Genomic DNA, 22,132 nt, shown 5'->3' on the forward strand with positions numbered 1-22,132 from the left:
GAATGGACACAGAAAGCAGACAGCAAGCACAAAAACAATGGGGCAGGGATCAATAAATAAATAAATCTTTTTTAAAAAAATACTTATTGCAAAGCCACATTAACCAAAACAGCATGGTACTGGCACAAGGACAGACATATAGACCAATGGAATAGAACTGAGAGTGCATAAATCAACCCTCAGACAACTGATTGTGACAAAGTCGCAAGGACTACTCAATTGGGAAAAATAGGTCTCTTCCACAAATGGCACTGGGAAACCTGGATCTCCATTTGCAAAAAGAAGGAGGCACTCTACCTCACACTATAGACAAAAACCAACTCAAAATGAATCAAAGAACTAATCAGGGAAGCAGAGTTGGCCCAATGAATGGGGCGTCTGCCTACTACATGGGAAGTCCACAGTTCAAACCCCGGGCCTCCTTGATCTGTGTGGAGCTGCTGCACAATGCTGATGCACGCGAGGAGTGCGCAAGGGGTGTCCCCCGCGTAGGGGAGCCCCATGCGCAAGGAGCGCACCCCGTAAGGAGAGTCGCCCAGCACGAAAGAAAGTGTAGCCTGCCCAGGAATGATGCCACACACACGGAGAGCTGACACAACAAGATTACACAACAAAAAGAGACACAGATTCCCGGTGCCACTGACAAGAATATAAGTGGACATAGAAGAACACACAGCAAATAGACACAGAGAATAGACAACTGGGGGGGAGGATGGGGAAGGGGAGAGAAATAAATAAAAAATAATCTTTAAAAAACAAAAACTGAGTTAAAAGCCAAAGCTGCAAATGCCAGCACTATCTCCCATACTATACTTTTGACACTTTTGAATTCCCAGACCTCGGGGCTAGACGTTATAGACAAAGGGAGCCCCAGGGACCCACTTCCCCAGAAAAGGGTAGAAAGAAGGACAAAGCCTAAGGATGACTTGGCTTTTGACCCACAGATTTGGTCTGCTGTGTCCCACAAGCCCTTCCAGGATGGATTGGGCTGTGCCATTATTCGCCCTGGGAGCAGGCATAGGACTAGAGATCTGACCCTCTCAGTCTCCCTCCCTACTGAACAGGACTGATCGTTGAGGAAACAGAGCAGAGTGGAATTATTTCCTACCCAGGAAAAGGGAGGGCTCCCAGCAAAGGTTGGAGAACTGCCTCTGAGAAAGTTTACAAGATGAGGCTCTTAGCCTCCAGGAAGGAGCCTCTGCCACATTGATCCAGTTTGTACTGCAGCAAACACACTCCAACCAGGCACTGAACTGAGAGGGCTGCTAAAGAGCACCATCTGCTAGCGGACCTAGGAAGTGCATATGAGAAAATTAAAAGTAAATAACAGAGGCTTTTTCCAGTCTTTACAGCCAACCTCCCCAACGTCCCAGGAGGCAGATCTGGAACCCATTACTGGGTTAGATGGCCAGATTTGAGCAATTAACAGGGACAAACCTAATGAACCAGAACAGGGTGAGCCAAGAATCAAAGAATAGCATTAACACACAGGTTCCTACCACTGAAATCCAACGAAAGAGAGAGAAACTAAGCATCTGAATAAACTCACCATCTTAATCAGATGCCAAGACATCACCAAAAAATTACAAGTCACACTAAAAAAATGGAAGAAATGCACCAAGAAAAGGACATGCTAAAGCCCCAGGAGATTCATGATTTGAGACAACTAATCAATGATTTACATACAAATTTCCACAATCACATTAATTAGTTGAAAGACAATATGGCTAAAGAGATAAACAACATCAAGAAGACACTGAGGTGCTCGCTTCGGCAGCACATATACTAAAATTGGAACGATACAGAGAAGATTAGCATGGCCCCTGCGCAAGGATGACACGCAAATTCGTGAAGCGTTCCATATTTTTTAAAAAAAAAAAAAAGAAGACACTGAGCAAGCACAAAGAATTTGAAAACCTGAGTCAAAAAGTAACACAGGGGAAGCAGACTTGGCCCAGCGGTTAGGGCATCTGTCTGCCACATTGGAGGTCTGCGGTTCAAACCCTGGGCCTCCCTGACCCATATGGAGCTGGCCCATGCACAGTGCTGATGTGTGCAAGGAATGCTGTGCCACGCAGGGGTGTCCCCGCGTAGGGGAGCCCCACGCACAAGGAGTGCACCCGTAAGGAGAGCCACCCAGTGCGAAAGAAAGTGCAGCCTGCCCAGGGATGGCGCCGCACACACGGAGAGCTGACACAACAAGATGATGCAACAAAAAGAAACACAGATTCCCATGCTGCTGACAACAACAGAAGCAGACAAAGAAGAATACACAGCAAATAGAGAGAACAGACAACTGGGATGGGAGGTGAGGGGAAAGGAGAGAGGAAAAAAAACAAAAAGTAACACAGTTAATGGGAATGAAACAGATGATAGGTAAGATAACCCACTGAATGTACTGGGGGAGAGTGTGAACTATAGGGTAAACTATTACCCATGTGGTGCAGCAGTGTTCCAAAATGTGTTCACCGAGTGCGATGAGTGTGCCACAATGATGGGGGAGGTTGTTGGTATGGGAGTAGTGGGGTGGGGGTATGGAGGGGTATATGAGAACCTCTTATGTTTTTTAATGTAACATTCTTCGTGATCTATTAACTTTAATTTTAAAATGTGTAAAATAAAATAAATGCATTAGAGGCATATAACAGCAGACTCAATACGATAAAAGAAGGAATAAGTGATTTAGAAGACAGATCAGCTGAAATTGACAGAAAAGAACAGAGAGAGAAAGGAATGGAAAAGATAGTGCAGGGGCTCAGGGAGGTGAATGATAACAAGAAACACAACAACATACGTGTTATGGAAGTTCCAGAAGGAGTAGAGATGGGGGAAAGGGAGAAAAAGTATTTGAGGAAATAATTGAAAATTTCCCAGCTCTCAAGAAAGAAATGAATTTACATGCCCAAGAAGCACAGCATACCCCAATCAGGATAAATGTGAACATACCTACTCCAAGATACATACTATAATACTAGAATGTAAAACATCAAAGATAAAGAGAAACTTTTGAGAGTGGCAAGGGAGAAGCACTTGACCATCACATACAAGGGATGCATAGTAAGCGTTAGTGTGGATTTCTCATCAGAAACCATGGAGGCAAGAAGACAATGTATGGAACAATTAGGACATGGAAAGAGAAAAACTGTCCTTCAAATATGAAGGTGAGATTAAAGCATCCACAAACAAACAGAAACTAAGAGAATTCATAAAAAAGAATCCACCTTTGCAAAAATATTAAAGGAAGCCATACAGCCTGAAGGGAAAAGACAGGAGAGATAGGCTTGGAGGAGAGTACAGAAGAAAGAATAGCAGAAAGGGTAACCAAAGGAGTAAAAAGGCAGATGATAAAAACAAAAGTAAATTTTTAAAAAATTTAAAAGGGGGAAAAAAAAAAAACAACAAAAATAAAAGAGAAAAAAAAGAGCGATGAAAATAAGTTATGACATATAAAAACCAAAGAATAAAATGATGGAAGTAAAAAATGCATTTCCAGAAATATCATTGAATATGAATGTATTAAACTCCCCAGTCAAAAGATATAGGTTGAGGGATGTAGCTCAATTAGTTGAGTGCTGACCTCCCACATGGGAAGTCCCAGGTTCGGTTCCCAGTGCCCCCTAAAGAAGACAAACAATGAGTAGACAACAAGCAGACATCAAGCAAAAACGAGCAGGTGAGCAAAAACAAAGAGCAGACAGCAAGAAAGAACAAATGAACAGGGAGAAGATGTGGCTCAATCAGTTAAGCGCCCGCCTCCCACATGGGAGGTCCTAGGTTCCATTCCTGGTGCCTCCCAAAGGAAAAACAGACAATGAGCAAAAAACAATGAGCAGACAAGTAGCACAAAAAAAAATGAGCAAAAACAATGAGCAAAACAGACAAGGGAGCCAGGGGGAAAAAAAAATAAAGATACAGCCTGACAGAATGGATAAAATAACATTGGCCATCCATACACTGCTTAAAAGAGACTCACCTTAGACCCAGGGAAACAAACAAATAAAAGTAAAAGAATGGAAAAAGATAATTCACACAGATAGTAACCAAAAAAGTGCAGGAATAGATATATTAATATCAGACAAAACACACTTTAAATGCAAAAAAGTTATGAGATACAGAAGGTCATAATATATTAATAAAAGGAACAATCCATGAGAAAAAAATAACAGTCATAAATATCTATGCACCTAATCAGGATCCCCCAAAACACATGAGACAAACTGAAGGGAGAAATAAACATCTTTACAATAATCATTGGAGACTTTATCACACCATTCACATCATTAGTAAGAAGAACTAGACAGAAGATCAACAAGCAGAGAAATTAAACAGTATGATAAATGAACTAGACAGCAGATGGCACACTTTGGCAAGCTTCTCAGTTCAAATCCTGGTTGGAGTGTATTCACTGTAACCCAGACCGGATCAAAGTGATAGAGGATCCTGCCTAGATGCTACAAGCCTCATAATTCAAACTTTCTCAGAAGTTGTTCTCAAACCTTTGCTGGCAGCCCCTCTCTCTTCTTGGTTAGGAAATAATTCCACTCCTCTCTGCATCAACAAACAGTCCTGGTCAGTAGAGAGGGTGACTGAGAGGGCTGGCTCTCTCTAGTCCCACGATGGCTCCCAAGGCAAACAGTGGTGTGGTCCCTCCTGGCCTGGAAGGCTAGTTGGACACAGCAGAACAAATCTGTGGTTCAAAAGCTGAGTCAGCCTAAGGCCACATCCCTCTTTCTCCCATTTCCTGGGGAGGCGGATCCCTGTGGCCCACTTTGTCTGAAGCCAGGCCTGCAACCAGGTCTGGGAATTCAAAATTGCCTCTAGGGTGGGGGAGAACACTGCCAGCTGCAGCTTTAACTGACAGCTTTGCCATCAAGATTCTTTTCCTTTGCCCCTCTCTCGTCTTGGTGGTGCTCAGCCTTCCCCTAACGTGTAAGGAAAAAACCCTAGAATATTTTTTCTAGAATGTTTCTGCCTGTCCTTCAGTTACTTTTCTGGGAGAGGAAAGAGACTCGTGTTTTTCTTGTCTGCAATCTTCCAGGTAGTCTCTGAAGTCTATCTTTATCCATTGATACTTTTGTCAACACAATGTTTGACACAGATGAAGAAGTATGTATTACAATGCAATTTCACTATGGACATGCTATGAGAATGAATAACACAATCCACATGTAGAAAAATGCTTTAAAAATGATCCATTTTACATTGTTCTTATTAAGGTTATGTTTTCATCCAAGACAACATCAATAATAGTGAAAATAAGCATTATTATCTAAGCATTAACTTTTATTATCGAATGTACTCATAAAAATGACCTCATGAAATGGGAGCAGATTTGGCTTCCATTAAAAAGATGATACAGGGGACTGTGGGAACATGGCCTATGGGTTAGACAGATAAGGCTTAACTCGCACTAAAACAACAAAGAAAAAGCCAGAGGCTGCCATGGGGACCTGTTTTGGGGCACAGCAGAACGCTGCTTACCAACTCCCAGAAGAGTGAGGGTCAGAGAAACAAAGTCAAAACAAATAATTGTGAGTTATTAAACCTCCAGGCTGCCAAGAAGGGCTTCCCTCCCCCACCCTAAGATAAGAAGTGAGGGTAAAGCTCCTGGCTAACTGGATCCGAGACTAGAGCAGACCTCTACCTCCACGGGAAGGTGCTATGAGTCATCTGGGAGGGTAATGGACAGATAGGGAAACCAGGAATAATCATAGGTTGCTTACCTCAGTGGCTGGAAACGGCACACATACCCGGCCCTGTGGTGAACAGACTAGATGAAGCCCCTGCCCTGACACACACCCCATTCCAAATGCGAGTGTGACGGCAGATTCCCTTCAAGGAAGAGGGGTCTAGGAGGGTGGAGAGTGATTTCTTCGCAGTGAGTTTAGCCAGCTGGAGCCCCCCTAGAATATTGGAAGGGACCCCAACGCAACAGGGAGAGGAGAGCGGGATCCCCTCAGGCAGGCAGTCATGCCCACCCGCCCAGGTAAAGAGGAATTACATCAGAAAGGAGGCAGAGACAAGGCGGCTGATCTCATTCCAGCTGACTGCAGGGAATCTAACCTGCCCAAGGGAAAAGGGGCGAATAGCCTTCAGAAAGGTAAATTAAACCAAGGAGGCAGAATAGCTCAATGGAAGAATTCCCGCTGAAAATATATGAGGTCCCTGGTTTGCTTCCTGGCTCTTCCTTGAGAAGTGATTCGCCAGGTTATCAAGCATCCAGCTGAAACTTTATGACAGGGAACATACAGACATTTTCTTTGTATTAGCTTTTCTTGGATCTCTTATTTTTTTAAAAGTTCCTTTTCTTTTATTTCCCTTATTTTACTCACTAAAACTCAGTCAAACCTGTAGAGAGCTGGCTGGAGGGTGAGTGATTAAGGAACACCACCAGCCTGAAAAGATCATTAGGAGTCTAAGAGAGAAGGTGGTTTTTCCGTGTTAATTTTTTTTTCTTCTGTCTCCTTTTTTTTTTAAATGAATCACTGCTGTCTTGTTTCTTCCTTGTTTTGTATCCCCTTTCTTTGTTTCTCTGCTTGTTGTTTTTTTTTGTTTTGTTTTGGTTATTGATTTACTTTACCTACACTATTTCTTTTCACTCTGTCATCTTTATATCTTTTGTTTTCTGTTGTTCTTTCATTCCACCTATTTTATTTGGTCTCCAATTTTTCTTTTTTGTATATCTCCATCCTAATTTCTGTTTACTTTCTCTTTTTTATTTTTTCTTTCTTTTTTCTCTTTTTCCCTCTTCTCACCATTCCAGCTTTTTAATTCATTCGATATAGTTTTTTCTCTATTCTGTTTCTTGTTTCATTTTTTTCTATTCCACTTTCCTAACCTTATTCCTCTGTGCTTTGTACTCATATGTTAATTTTTCAATTTCCTAGGTCTTGTACAGTTGATCTCCTATTATTATTATTATTATTTTTATTTCCTATTATTATTACTAAGATATTTTTTGTCTTCCTATCTCTTTCCTTTTCTCTGGTCCTAAATTTTTTTCTTTCAAAAGAACATAGACAGATCTCTCTTGTAAAAAACAGCTGAGTGAGCTGTTTTGGGAATCCACACAGCAGGAGGCTTCACTGCATGGCATCTATCTGGAGGGAGCTGGACAAAGAGATCAAATTCCTCAAAGTGCTGCTGGCTTGATTCTTGGTTGCCGTGTTTCCTCTTCCTTGATTTCCCCTTTTCTGAGTATACCAATTTTGTCTACCAACGTTATCTCTTTTCCTTCCTTCATCTTTCTATCTTATGCTTTCTGCTGTTGTTCTTATATTCCACCTGTGTTTAGTCTTCAATTTTTCTGGTTATTATTTCTATCTCGTCTATTCTCTTTTCTTTCTTTTATTAATTTTTTTTTTTTGTCTTTTCTTTTATCTTTCCCTCTTTCCTCATCATTCTGGCTTTTTAATTCATCCTATAGGGAAGCAGACTTGGCCCCACAGATAGGGGACCTGCCTACCACACAGGAGGTCCCGGTTCAAACTCCGGGCCTCCTTGACCAGTGTGGAGCTGGTCCATGCACAATGCTGATGCGCGCAAGGAGTGCCCTGCCACACAGGGGTGTTCCCTGCATAGGGGAGCCCCACGCGCAAGGAGTGCATCCCGTAAGGAGAGCTCCCCAGTTTGAAAAATGTGCAGCCTGCTCAAGAATGGCATCACACACATAGAGAGCTAACACAGCAAGGTGATGCAACAAAAAGACACACAGATTCCCGGTGCCGCTGATTAGGATAGAAGTGGTCATAGAAGAACACACAGCAAGCAGAGAGCAGACAACTGGCGGGGGTGTGTATGTGTGTGATAAATAAAATAAATAAATAAATTCATTCATTCTATATATTTTTCTCTATTTAGTTTCTCATTAAATTGTTGGTACTCCATTTTTTTATTCCTACTATTCTACACTGCTTACATGAGTTAAATATTCATTTTCCAAGGTCTTATACCGTTCCTCTTCTAATGACCATTATTATTGTTACTATTATCCTTTTACTTTTCTTACCTCTTTCACTTTCTCTGGCCATAATTTTTTCCTTCAAGGGAACATGCAAAACAGCAAGGAAATAGAATAAGAGGAACAAAGTGTCACAGAAAAAAACTTAACACATACACAAAAACAGCAACTAAATAAAACCCTAAAGAGAAAAGCTAATCAACTGAATAAACACATCTAGATAAAAAGATGACCAGACAGCAACAAAAAAAATATAAGACACAAGAAGATATGGCCCAGTTCAACAAACTAAAAACCAGGAAGAGAAGCAGAACATTGAAAAACTAATCAAAGCTGTCCAAACGAATATCATGGACCAACTTAATAAAGTAAAGGAAGCAATTAAGGATATTAAGAAGACAATGGAGAACATACTGAAGAAATTTTAAACATATATAAAAAGATAACAGATATGATGGTGATGAATGGCACAATCCAAACATCAAAAAGACACTGGAAACATATAACGGCAGATTTGAACAGGCAGAGAAAGTATTAGCAATGTTGAAGACAGGACATCTGAAATCAGACAGATAAAAAGACAGAAAAAATCCAGGAAAGACTTAGGGATGTGAATGACAGCTCAAAAAGCACAAACATATGCATTATAGCCATCCCAGCATGAACAGAGAAGGGAAAGAGGACAGGAGTGTTGGAGGAAAGAATGGCTGAAAACTTCCCAACCCTATTGAGGGAGAAGGACGTACATGTCCAGGAAGTGCAGCATAACCCAAATAGTATAAATCCCAACAGGCCTACTCCAAGACATATACTCATCAAACTGTCCATGCTCAAGACAAAGAGAAAATACTGTAAGCAGCAAGAGAAAAGAGAACCAGTACATACAAGGGAAGCTCAATAAGATTAAATGCTGATTTCTCATCTGAAACCACGGAGGCAAGAAGGCAGTGATATGACATAGTTAAGGTACTAAAAGAAAAAAACTTTCAGCAAAGAATCCTCTATCCAGGAAAGCTGACATTCAAAAATGATGGAGAGCTCAAAATATTCACAAAAAAATGGGCGGCAGACTTGGCCCAGTGGATAGGGTGTCCGTCTACCACATGGGAGGTCCAAGGTTCAAATCCCAGGCCTCCTTGACCTGTGTGGAGCTGGCCCATGTGCAGTGCTGATGCGCGCAAGGAGTGCCCTGCCACGCAGTGGTGTCCCCCTCATAGGGTTGTCCCCCGTGAAGGGGTGTCCCCCGCGAAGGGGTGTCTCCCGAGTAGGAGAGCCCCACGCACAAGGAGTGCACCCCATAAGGAGAGCCGCCCAGCGCGAAAGAAAGTGCAGCCTGCCCAGGAATGGTGCCGCACACATGGAGAGCTGACCCAGCAAGATGATACAACAAAAAGAAACACAGATTCCCATGCCGCTGACAACAGAAGCGGGCAAAAACAAGAACACGCAGCAAATGGACACAAAGAACAGACAACTGGGGAGGGGGGAGAAATAAATAAAAATAAATCTTTTTTAAAAAATATTCACAAAAAAACAGAAATTAAGAGATCATGCCAATAAGAAACCTGCCCTTCAGGAAATACTAAAGGGAGTTCTGCAGGTTGAAAAGAAAATACAGGAGAGAGAGAGAGAGTTGGAGGAGAGTGTAAGAACAACTAAAAAGACAAAAAGAAATAAAATGACATGTCATACATAAACCCAAAGAAAATATGGCTAATGTAAGTAATTCCTTGAGAGTAATAACACTAAATGTTAATGTATTAAACTCACCAGTAAAGAGATACAGTTTGGCAGAAAAGATAAAGAAATATGACCCATCTATATGTTGTCTAAAAGAAACCCACCTTAGACCCAGGGATTCAAGGAGGCTGAAAGTGAATGACTACAAAGCAATCTTACAACCAAACAATTACCAAAAAAAGGCGGGAGTAGCAATACTAATAGCAGACAAAATAGACTTTAAATGCAAAACTATTTTAAGAGACAAACATGGACACTATATATAAGTTCTTTCAAGAACAAAGAACATCATAACCATTTATGCACCTAAACAGGGCACCTCAAAATACATGAGGTAAACACTGGAAAACCTAAGTGGAGAAACAGATTCCTCTACAAGACAGTGGGGGACTTTAATACACCATTATCACCATTTGATAGAACATCTCGACAGAGAATCAATAAAGAAACAAAGACTTTGAATAATATATTAGAGGATCTGGATCTAAAAGACATATACAGAATACTACACTCAAATACAGCAGGATATACATTCTTCTCAAGTACACATGGATCATTCTCCAAGACAGACCACATCCCAGGCCACAGAAAATTCTCAACAAATTCAAAAGATAGATTAAACAAAGTAATTTCTCTGACCACAATGAAATGAAGCTGGAAATCAGTAAGGGCCAGAGACCCAGATTGGGCATGAAGATACAGAAGTAAAACAACATGCTCTTAGACAAACAGTGGGTCAAGGAGGAAATCTCAAAAGAAATCAGTGGCTACTTTGAAACACATGAAAATGACAATACAACATGTCAAAAACTATGGGATGCAGCAAAAGTTGTAGAGAGAGGGAAATTCATAGCCATAAATGCATATATCAAAAAAGAAGAGCTAAAACCTAAGACCTAACTGCGCACCTAAAGGAATTATCAAAAGAACAACAAATTAAACCCAAAGGAAGTAGAAAGAAGGAACTAACAAAGATTAGAGTAGAACTAAATGAAATAGAAAATAAGAAAGCACTAGAAAAAACCCTTAGCTAGATTAACAAAGAGAAAAAGAGAGAAGATGCAAATACACAAAATAAGAAACAAGGAAGGGGATATCACCACTGACCCCACAAAAATAAAGGGCATCATAAAAGAAAACTTTGAAAAATTATATGCCAACAAGAAGGATAATATAGAGAAAATGGACAAATTCCTAGAAACTCACAAGTGGTCTACATTGACAAAAGAAGAAACTGATGAACTGAACAGACCAATCACAAGGAAAGAGGAAGAATCAGTTACTAAAAACCTCCCAACTAAGAAGAGCTCAGGACCAGATGACTTCATAGGTGAAATCTACCAGACATTTCAGAAAGAAGTAACACTAATCCCGCATAAATTCTTCCAAAAAATAGAAGTAGAAAGGACATTGCCTAACTCATTCTATGATGCCAACATTACCCTAGTACCAAAGCCAAACAAAGATGCCACAAGAAAGGAAAATTACAGACCAATCTCTCTAATGAAACTAGATGCTAAAATCCTCAACAAAATACTTGCTAATCGTATTCAACAACACATCAAACAAATTATACACTATAACCAAGTTGGTTTCATCCTGGGTATGCAAGGATGGTTCAACATAAGAAAATCAATCAACATAATACACCACACAAACAGATCGAAAAGAAAAAAATCACATGCTTATCTCTATAGACGCAGAGAAAGCATTCAACAAAAATACAGCACCCTTTCCTGATAAAAACACTGCAAAAGACAGGAATAGAAAGAAACTTTCTGACCATAATAAAGGGTATATATGAAAAACCCAGGATCTTCTGGGAAGATGGCAGACTAGACACAGGACTCTCTTCTCCTCCAGAAAAATAGCGAGAAGCAGGCTCAAACAGCCTAGAAAAAGATCTTCTAGGGTTTAGGAAACAAGGTGAAGGCTGAACACTACCCAAAGGAGAAAGGGACAAAGTAGGGAAATCGCAATGACAAACTGTGAGTTGAAACCAGTTGCTGCTGCTGCTGACACCATCCCCCACACTAAAGAAACTTAAGAACTCTCGGGCCTCTGGGCCTGTGACTACAAACAAAAGGATTTCCAGGGATCTTCCACCCTAGGAAAGGGGAGAGAGAGGGACTCAGTCTTAGGCTGCATCTAAACTCTACTAACCAGGACTGATTGTTGACGACAAAGAGGGGAGTGGAAATATATCCTACCAGGGAAAAGGGAAGGGACTGCCAATGAAGGCTAGAGAACTATCTCTAAAAAGGTTTGAATTACAAGGTTCTATAACCAATTACTGGGCCCAATGACCAGTTTTGAGCAACCAGTAGGACAATCCTAGCAATCCAGGTCAAGCCAAGAATCAAAGAGCAGTGGTGACACACAGCCTTCTGTCACTAAATCCCTACAAAAGAGAAAGAAATTGAGCATCTGAGTAAACCACACCCTAATCAGATGCCTAGATATCAGAAAAAATCACAAGCCATTCCAAGAAAATAGAAGATATGGCCCAAGAAAAGGAATATATCAAGGCCCCAGAAAAGACGCAGGATTTGAGAGAACTAACAGGCAAGATGAGTACAAATTTCCAAAATCAAATTAATTATCTGAAAGACAACATGATTAAAAAGATAAATGACATCAAGAAGACATTAAGTGCAAAGAAGAATTTGAAATCCTGAGCACAAAAATAACAGAGCTCATGAGAATGAAAGACACAATAGGTGAGACCATAAACACATTTGAGGCATACAAGAGCAGACTTGAAATGGTACAAGAAAAAATAAGGGATACCAAAGACAGAACAGCTAAAATTGAAGACAGAAAAGAATGAAAAAATTGATCAGGGGCTCAGAGAGTTGAATGGCAACACAAAACACAACAAGATATGTGTAATGGGAGTTCCAGAAGGAGAAGAGAAGGGAAATGGGGCAGAAAGAGTATTGAGGAAATCATAGCTGAAAATTGCCCAACTCTCACGAAAGAAATGAACTTATGTCCAAGAAGCACACCGTACCACAATCAGAATAAATCCGAACAGACCTACTCCAAGGTACATACTACTCAAAGAAAAAGAGAAAATTCTGAGAGAAGCATGAGAGGAGCAAAACATCACAGACAAGGGACACCCAATAAGACTTAGTGCAGATTTTTCATCAGAAACCATGGAGGAGAGAAGACAGTGGTATGACACAATTAGGATACTGAAGAGAAAAACTGCCAGCCCAGAATTCTTTTTCCAGCAAAACTGTCTTCAAATATGAAGGTAAGTATAAAATATTCACAAACAAACAGAAGAGAGTTTGGAAAAAAGAATCTACCTTTACAGGAAATATTAAAGCAAGTCTTAGAAACTGAAAGAAAAAAACAGGAGAGGCTTGGAGGAGAGTATAAAAGAAAGAATAGCAGAAAAGATAACCAAAGGAGTAAAAACACAGACAAAAATATGATATATGAAAAACAAGGAATAAAATGAAGTAAGTAAATAGTGCATTTACAATAATATCATTGAATGTGAATGGATTAAATGCTCCAATCAAAAGATACAGGCTGACAGAATAGATTAAAAAAACATGAGCCATCCATATGCTGCTTACAAGAAACTTGACTTAGACCCAGGGATACAAACCTGCTTAAAGTTAAAGGTTAGAAAAAGATACTCCACATGAATAGTAACCAGAAAAGAGCAGGGTAGCTATACTAATGTCAAACAAAACAGCTTTAAGTACAAAAAAGTTACAAGAGATGTAGAAGGCCATTATTTATTAATAAAAGAAACAATCCACCAGGAAGATATAACAGTCATAAATATCTATGCACCTAACCAGGGTGCCCCAAAATACAAGAGAGAGATTCTGGGAAAACTCAAAGGAGAAATAGACATCTCTACAATAATCACTGGAAACTTCAACACCCCATTAACATCATTAGATAGAAGAACTAGACAGAAGATCAACAAGGAAACAGAAAACTAAAACAATTTAATAAATGAATTAGACCTAACAGACATATACAGAACACTGCATCCAAACTAGCAGGTTATAATTTCTTCTCAAGTGCCCATGGATCTTTCTCCAGAATAGACCACATGTTAGGGCACAATGCAGCTCTCAATAAATATAAAAAGACTGAAATTATACAAAAGTACCTTCTCAGATCATAATGGAATGAAACTGGAAATGAATAATAGACAATAAAAAAGTAAATTCACAAATGTGTGAAGGCCAAACAACACTCCTAAATAATCAGTGGATCAGAGAAGAAAGTGCAAGTGAAATCAATAAATATATTGAAACAAATGAAAATGAGAACGCAACATATCAAAATTTATGGGATACAGTGAAGGCAGTCTTGAGAGGGAAATTTATACCTCTAAATGCCTATATTAAAAAAGAAGAAAGCCCTAAACTTAAAGATTTAAATGAACAACTAGAGAAACTAGAAAAAGAACAGCAAACCAAACCCAAAGCAAGCAGAAGATAAATAATAAAGATTAGGGCAGAAATAAATGAAATTGAGAACAACAACAATAAAAAAAAACAATAGAGAAAATCAACAAAACCAAAAGCTAGTTCTCTGAGAAGATAAATAAAATGACAAACCCCTAGCTAGACTAACAAAGAGAAAAATGAGAGAAGATACAATACAATCAGAAATTAAAGGGGGAGAGTTACAATTGACCCCACAGAAATAAAAAGAATCATAAGAAGATATCATGAGAAACTGTATGCCAACACACAAGACAACTTAAATGAAATGGAAAATTCCTAGAAATGCACAACGAATCTAGACTGATGGAACAAGAAATACAAGAACTTAACAAACCAATCACATTTAAGGAGATTGAATCAGTCATCAAAATCTCCCAGCAAAGAAAAGTTCAGGACCAGATTGCTTCACAGGTGAATTCTACCAAGTATTTCAAAAAAGAATCAACACAAATCCTGTTTAAACTGTTCCAAAAAATTGAAGAGGAAGGAAAATTACACACACATTTTTTGAAGCAACATCACCCTAATACCAAAGAGAGATAAAGATACTACGAGAAAAGAAAATTACAGACCAATCTCCCTAATGAACACAGATGCAAAAATTCTCAACAAAATACTTGCAAATCGAATCCAACAGCATATCAAAAGATTTCTACATCACAACTGTAGCAGTTTGATATAGTTATGAATTCCAAAAACAGATATTGGATTGTTTGTAAACTGATCTGGGCATGATTAAATTATGATTAGGGCTATAATTGGGCCACATCATTAGGGCAGATAAAAGGCACAGCAAAGGACAGAGTTGAGGGCTTTTAATGTTGGAGTTTTGATGTTGAAGTTTGATGCTGAAGTCTTTTTTTTTTTAACTTTTATCTTTTTTTTAAAAGATTTTATTTTATTTAATTCCACCACCCCCCGTTTGTCTGTTCTCTGTGTCTATTTGCTGCGTCTTGTTTCTTTTTTTTTTTTTTAAAGATTTATTTAATTTATTTAATCCTCCCCCCCCCCGCCCCCCGGTTGTCTGTTCTCTGTGTCTATTTGCTGTGTCTTGTTTCTTTGTCCGCTTCTGTTGTCGTCAGCGACGGGAAGTGTGGGTAGCGCTATTCCTGGGCAGGCTGCGCTTTCTTTCGCACTGGGCGGCTCTCCTCATGGGCGCACTCCTTGCGCGTGGGGCTCCCCAACGAGCAAGGCACTCCTTGCGCGCATCAGCACTGCGCATGGGCCAGCTCCACACGGGTCAAGGAGGCCCGGGGTTTGAACCGCGGACCTCCCATCTGGTAGACAGACGCCCTAACCACTGAGCCAAGTCCATTTCCCTATGCTGAAGTCTTAAGATGGAGCCCCACAGAAAGAGACAGACCCTTTCACCTGATAGTCTACAGCTGATCTTGTGGTGAAAACAGAGGAGCTGAGCCCATAAAGCATATGACAACATGGGTGAATCTGGAAGATATTATGTTGAGTGCAGCAAGCCAGACACAAAAGGACAAAAACTGTATGACTGCACTACTATGAACTAAATAAATTTTGTAACCTATTAATATGATTCCATTTATATAAAATATAAATATAAATCAATTTATGGAGATGAAATTAGGTTAGTGGTTATGTAGAGCTGGGGAAGGAATTCTAAGAGGTATGGAGGTTTTTTTTTTTTGATAAATGAAATTGTTCTAAAATTTTTTGTGGTGATGAATGCACAACACTATGATTATACTAAAAGCCAATGATTATACACTTTTCATAAATCATATGGTATATGAATATATCTCAATAAAACTGCTTAAAAATAAATCAATAATTGTGCAAAAATAGCCTGAAGTAGCAGCTATATACAGTGGGGGAAACATAGATTGAGAAATGAAAAATTTTCTTGTTTCTTTGTTTTTTGTTTATTACTATTATTGAAATAATGAAAATGCTCTAATAATGACTGAAGTGATGAATGCATAAGTTGAAGTTCAAAACCACTGATTGTGTACTTTGGATGACTTGTATGTTTTATTAATATGTATCAATAAAATTGATTTGTTAAAAAAAGTAATGATACATCAATGGTTTTGGTCTTATAATGTGTACATATGCAACCTGTGACAAGAACTACATAAAGATGGATGAATGGAGGGGTACAGGAACAAAGTTTGTATATACTATTGAAGTTAAGTTGGTATCAAAGCAAATGAGATTGTTATAGATTTAGGATGTTAAATTTAAACCCCATGGTAATCATTAAGAAAATATTGGGGAATATGCAAACTCAGAGAGGCAGAAAGTAGAGTGCAGGTTACTAGAGTGGGGGTAGGCGGTTAAGGGGAATGAGGAAACTAAAGCACATGGGTGTAGGGTTTCTGTTTGGGGTGATGGGAATGTTCTAATGGATGCTGGGGAGGATACCAGAATATTTTAAATGTGATTAATTCCACTGAATGATGTGCTTGGCAGTGGCTGAAATGGAAAAGTTTATGTAGTATATGTTTCCACAATTAAAAAAAAACAAAACTGCTGCTAAAAGGATAATAACAACTAAATGCTGAGAAGAATTTAGTTCAACTGACAGAGCATCCACTTACCATATGGAGGTCCAGGGTTCGATACTCAGGGCCACCTCACCCATGTGGTAAGCTGGCCCACACACAGTGCTACCACATGGAAGGAGTGCCATACCATGCAGGGGAGCCCCTGCGAAGGGGTGCCCCACACGCAAGGAGGGTGCCTCGCAAGGAGAGCCACCCCACGTGAAAAAAAGCGCAGCGGGCCCAGGAGTGGTGTCGCACACATGGAGAGCTGACGCAACCAAAAACAGATGGAGTTTCCCGGTGCCGCGTGATAATGCAAGCGGACACAGAAGAACACACAGCAAATGGACACAGAGCAGACAATCGGGGGTAAGGGGAGAGAAATAAATAAAATCTTAATTAAAAAAAAACAACTAAATACAATACTTAATCACAGAAGGGATCTAATAAAGGTAGAGAAAAGGTTCAAAAGGATATTATTGGGGCATATGAAAAAATGAGAATATAGATTATATGCTTTATATGAATTTTAAATTTCTTGAACTTGAACAATGTGCTTAAGGCAGTTATATGAGTGAATATCCTTGTTCTTAGGAAATGTACATGGCAGTATTAAGTGGTCACAGAGCATGCGGTACACAACCTACTCTCAAATGTTCAGAATATAGATTGATAAATACACAGATTGATAGATGATAGATAGACAGACAGATAAAATGATACAGCAAACATAGCCAAATGTTAAAAATGGTGGATCTAGATATCTAGAGAACTGGGGACACATTTGAATTCTCTATATGGGATTTGTATTATTTTTGCAACTGTACTATAAGTTTGAAATTATTTCAAAGTTAAAAATTTTAAAGAAAAGAAAGAGTCTCTAAATACCCGTATCATTGAAAGTCTGAGCTAGAAGAATCCATGGAATAAAACCAAGTCAAAGTTTTAGAGATGAAGATACTGAGGACCATAAAGAAACCTAAGGTTACACAGATAAGTGACAGAACTAGAACAAACCAGGGTCTCCTATTTCCCTAGCCATTAATCTTTGTCCTATACTGCACTAAATAACAAAGAAATATTTTTTTCAAAATGGGTATCTTTGTCACACATTTTAAAGTGCATCAGGGGGGAAGCGAACTTGGCCCAATGGATAGGGCATCCACCTACCACATGGGAGGTCCGCGGTTCAAACCCCAGGCCTCCTTGACCCGTGTGGAGCTGTCCCTTGAGCAACACTGATGCGTGCAAGGAGTGCCCTGCCACGCAGGGGTATCCCCTGCATAGGGAAGCCCCACATGCAAGAAGTGCGCCCCATAAGGAGAGCCGTCCAGCACAAAAGAAAGTTCAGCCTGCCCAGGAATGGTACCATACACATGGAGAGCTGACACAGCAAGATGATGAAACAAAAAGAAACACAGATTCTGGGTGCCGCTGATAAGGATAGAGGCAGTCACAGAAGAGCATACAGCAAATGGACACAGAGAGCAGACAACTGAGGGGAGTAGGGGAAGGGGAAAGAAATAAATAAAAAATAAATCTTGAGAAAAAAAGAAATAAAAAAGATTTAAAATAAATACATAATAAATTAATGAATTAATTAAGTGCATCAGGGGAAGCAGATGTAGTTCAAGTGACTGAGTTCCTGGCTGGGGGGTCCCAGCTTTGGTTTCCAGTGCCTCCTAAAGAGAAGATGGGCAGACACAGAGAATACACAGCAAATGGACCCACAGAGCAGACTGAGCACAAACAAAAGGGGGGGAGGGGAATAAACAAATAAAATAAATCTTTAAAAACACAGATATTTTTAAAATTAAATAAATAAAGTGAATCAGAAGTCTTTGCGTATGTCTTCTTCCATTAACTGTATCTGGGGAAACGGACTTTGGCCCAGTGGTTAGGGCGTCCGTCTACCACATGGGAGGCCCGCGGTTCAAGCCCCGGGCCTCCTTGACCCGTGTGGAGCTGGCCCATGTGCAGTGCTGATGCGCGCAAGGAGTGCCGTGCCACACAGGGGTGTCCCCCGCGTAGGGGAGCCCCACGCGCAAGGAGTGCACCCATAAGGAGAGCCGCCCAGCGCGAAGGAGGGAGCAGCCTGCCGAGGAATGGCGCCGCCCACACTTCCCGTGCCGCTGACGACAACAGAAGCGGACAAAGAAACAAGACGCAGCAAAAAGACACAGAAAACAGACAACCGGGGGAGGGGAAGGGAATTAAATAAATAAATAAATAAATCTTAAAAAAAAAAACAAAAAAACTGTATCTGCCATTAAAGCCATTACACAGATAATTCTTCAAGTCTACTCGCTTTTTCCCCCTATCAGTGTGCTTTCAAAAGCAGAATTTACTCAGGATACCTTTCACATATTGCTCAATAGTGTTTGAACTCCAAGTAGTACAGAAGAGACACTATAAATGAAAAATAAATTTCAATTATGAAACATAAAGGTATGATCTTTAAAAATGTGAAATAACTAAAATAAATAAAATAAAAAGATTTCCATAAAGAAAGCCTCATCACTAATGTCAGTCAATTTCAGGAGAAAACAGTGCCAGACAACTGAAACTAAAGAGAGGCTAATGTGAAGTATTTCAGCCATTCCTTATCAAATTTATTGCATTCATTCAACTTTTCCTAAGAACAAAAACTAGAGCTTGGAAACACAAATCCCAAAGGGGAAAAGTAATTATCAACCGATGGGAAAGCTTAGAACCAGAAAAAAGTTGACAGAGTGAGGTAAAACCTGACTGATGAACTTACTTTGAAGAAGTAAACATTTAAGCTCCTCTAAGGATGCTCTAAAGACACATCAGGAAATGGGGGGTGGGGGTGGGTGGGGGGGCTTGAACAAGTCCTTCTATCTCTAAAGCTGATCACAGACAAGCAGAGTCATCAATTTCCTAAGAACATTCTCAGCCATCTTAAGCAGAGAAAATTAAGAAGGCAGCATATTTTAAAGACTTCTTTGCTTAGGTTTAAAGTGGAAAATGTATAAAGTGAAGTACACACAATCTAGGAACAGTGTATTAATGATTAATCAAAAAAGTACAAAACTCCCAAGTCCAGAGACCACTTCAGTCATGGCTAAATGAAAGTAACACATTCAAATGATTTTTCTCATCAAATGAACTATATTATCTCTTAATTCTAACATTTGAAGGTGTGTGTTGTTATCTCCATTTGCTCGATAAGGAAATTTAGGCTCAGAACCTTTAACTATGGTCACAAAGGCAGGCAGTGTGACACAATGAGGATTCGAACCCAGGCTGTCCGAATCATTCTCATTAGGCGCTTCCTAGCGTATAAAACCACTGTCAACATGTCAACACGGCAGTTTAAGTTCACCCTTACCCAGGAGATGAGTTTTGAAGCGGGAGTAAAAAACGGGCATTTGAAACTATCTCTCTCTTGCTCGATCTCTCCAAGTAGAACAGACCTGGGCTGTCAAAAACAGAAAGAAGAAGAAAAAAAAGTGAGTGCTGCTGCCACCCGAGGTCTCCATCCCAGCGGTTCTGGTCAGCTCACGCAGCCCGAGCCACCCTCGGTCCTCCGCCAGGGGGACGACGGGGCTGCGGCTGTCAGACCTGTAGGCGCAAGAACGCGGCCCGAAAAAAGGGACAAAGAGGCTTCCCGGGCGGGGGCTGCCGGCCGGACCCGGAGCCGGGTTTCCGCGGCCCGGGTGGGCCCGGCGGCCAGAGGGGAGGTGAGGATGTAGCGGGGGAGGGGCGACCTCCCGGCCCAAGGGGATCCACTAGGAGCGCGAGCAAGGGCCACCAGGGACGTCTCCTCACCTTTACCTTGCCCGCGGACTTCTCGTCACGGTCGCCGCTGTCGCCAGGCTCTCGAGCCAGAGCGGCACAGGAAAAACTGATTAGCGCGCGTCAGCCGCGTCCCGCACTCGCAGAGCAGCCTCCGGGCTGGGATGGAGGAAAGCCGGGGGTTGGGAGTCAGGGACGAGGGTGCTTCCCGGCTAGGGGAGATCTTACTCTTCTGGTCCCTTGCACTCAGCTTCCGCTCCGCCTCCCAGCCCGGCCCTTCCCCCACTCCAGGGGCCCGCCAGCCACGGCGCGCGGCATTATGGGGAATGTAGTCCCGGATTGCCGAAGCGGTGACACGTGGTCGTAGCCTCCCAGCGAGTACTCCAGGTCTAGCAGAAGCCGTTGCGCCGCAACCAGAGAGGCTGGTCAGGTCCTTCTCCGGGATTGGAGGATGAGCTTGCCTTGGAGGATGAGCCTGTGGAAGGCGTACTCTGCCTTAACTCCGCAGGCCTAGAGAGGAGAGCGTGGGCCTCTCCGATCTTCCAGCAGAGTACCAACCTTCTCACTCCTGTTGAATCAAACAGCAGAGCCTGGTAGAGAATAAAAGTGTGTGGCAGACAAGAAAGCCTGTTATTGCCACTAAAGGTCCTTAGCCAGTGGATTAAGGCAAGAAAAATAAATGGAATGAAGGATTGCATAGGAAGAATCAAAATTGTCATTGTTCACAGATGAATTAGATATGTGGTAATCCAGTAGAATCTAGAGATAAATTATTACAATTAATAAGGAACTTTAGGCGGCGGACTTGGCCCAGTGGTTGGGGCATCCATCTGCCACGTGGGAGGTCCGAGTTGAGTTTCGGCTGGGGCCTCCTTGACCTCTGTGGAGCTGACCCAGGAACAGTGCTCTTGCCTGCGGGGAGTGCCGTGCCATGCCATGCAGGGGTGTCCCTGTGTAGGGGAGCCCCATGTGCAGGGAGTGGGCCCCATAGGGAGAGTCACCCAGCACAAAGGAGAGTGCAGCCTGCCCAGGAATGGCACCACACGCACGGAGAGCTGACACAGCAGGATGACCGGACAAAAAGAAACACAGATTCCCGTGCCATTGACAACAACAGAAGCGGACAAAGAAGGCGCAGCCAATGGACACAGAGAGCGGATGGGCGGGGGGAGTAAATACATAAATAAAATCTTTGAAAAAATAAAATAAGGAACTTTAAGAGGATTACTAGAAGGAGCAGGTGTGACTCAAGCTGTTGAGCACCTACTTCTCACATGGAAGGTCCCAGGTTGGATCCCCAGTGCCCCCTAAAAAACAACAACACGCAAACAAACAAACAAAAAATAGCTCAGGGGAGCCGATGTGACTCAGTGGTTGAGCTCTGGCTTCCCACATATGAGGTCCCAGTACCTCAATCCCCAGCCCCAGTACCTCAAAAAAAAAAGGGGGGGGGGGTATGGATTCACTAGATACAAAATCATGCTTTTAAAATCAATTATTTGGGAAGCAGATGTGGCTCAAGAGATTTGGCACCTCCCTCCCATATGGGAGGTCTCTGTTTGGTTCCTAGTGCCTCCTAAAATGAAGACAAGACAGGCACACAGCAAAGGGACACAAAGAGCAAACAGCAAGTGTAAACAATGAGGGGGGAGAATAAATAAAAGAAA

The 22,132-nt window shown here is 41.2% G+C and overlaps 2 non-coding genes across 2 annotated transcripts in view; one reads left to right on the plus strand and one right to left on the minus strand.

Annotated features, from left to right (window-relative positions):
- The window catches only part of LOC101441453 (uncharacterized), a 44,764-nt gene extending 23,950 nt beyond the window's left edge, over positions 1-20,814 (minus strand). Inside the window, exons 1-2 of the transcript XR_009185788.2 lie at positions 20,499-20,814; positions 20,059-20,148 (exon numbers count right to left, since the gene is read on the minus strand). This is a non-coding gene — a transcript (uncharacterized protein). The remainder of the gene's footprint in view (positions 1-20,058; positions 20,149-20,498) is intronic.
- Positions 1,762-1,868, plus strand: LOC131278636 (U6 spliceosomal RNA). The gene has a single exon (XR_009186019.1). It is a non-coding gene; the product is annotated as a U6 spliceosomal RNA (small nuclear RNA).
- Positions 20,815-22,132: the final 1,318 nt, after the last annotated feature.

Source organism: Dasypus novemcinctus, chromosome 5 (genome assembly GCF_030445035.2).
Source record: "Dasypus novemcinctus isolate mDasNov1 chromosome 5, mDasNov1.1.hap2, whole genome shotgun sequence".
Classification (NCBI taxonomy): Eukaryota; Metazoa; Chordata; class Mammalia; order Cingulata; family Dasypodidae; genus Dasypus; species Dasypus novemcinctus.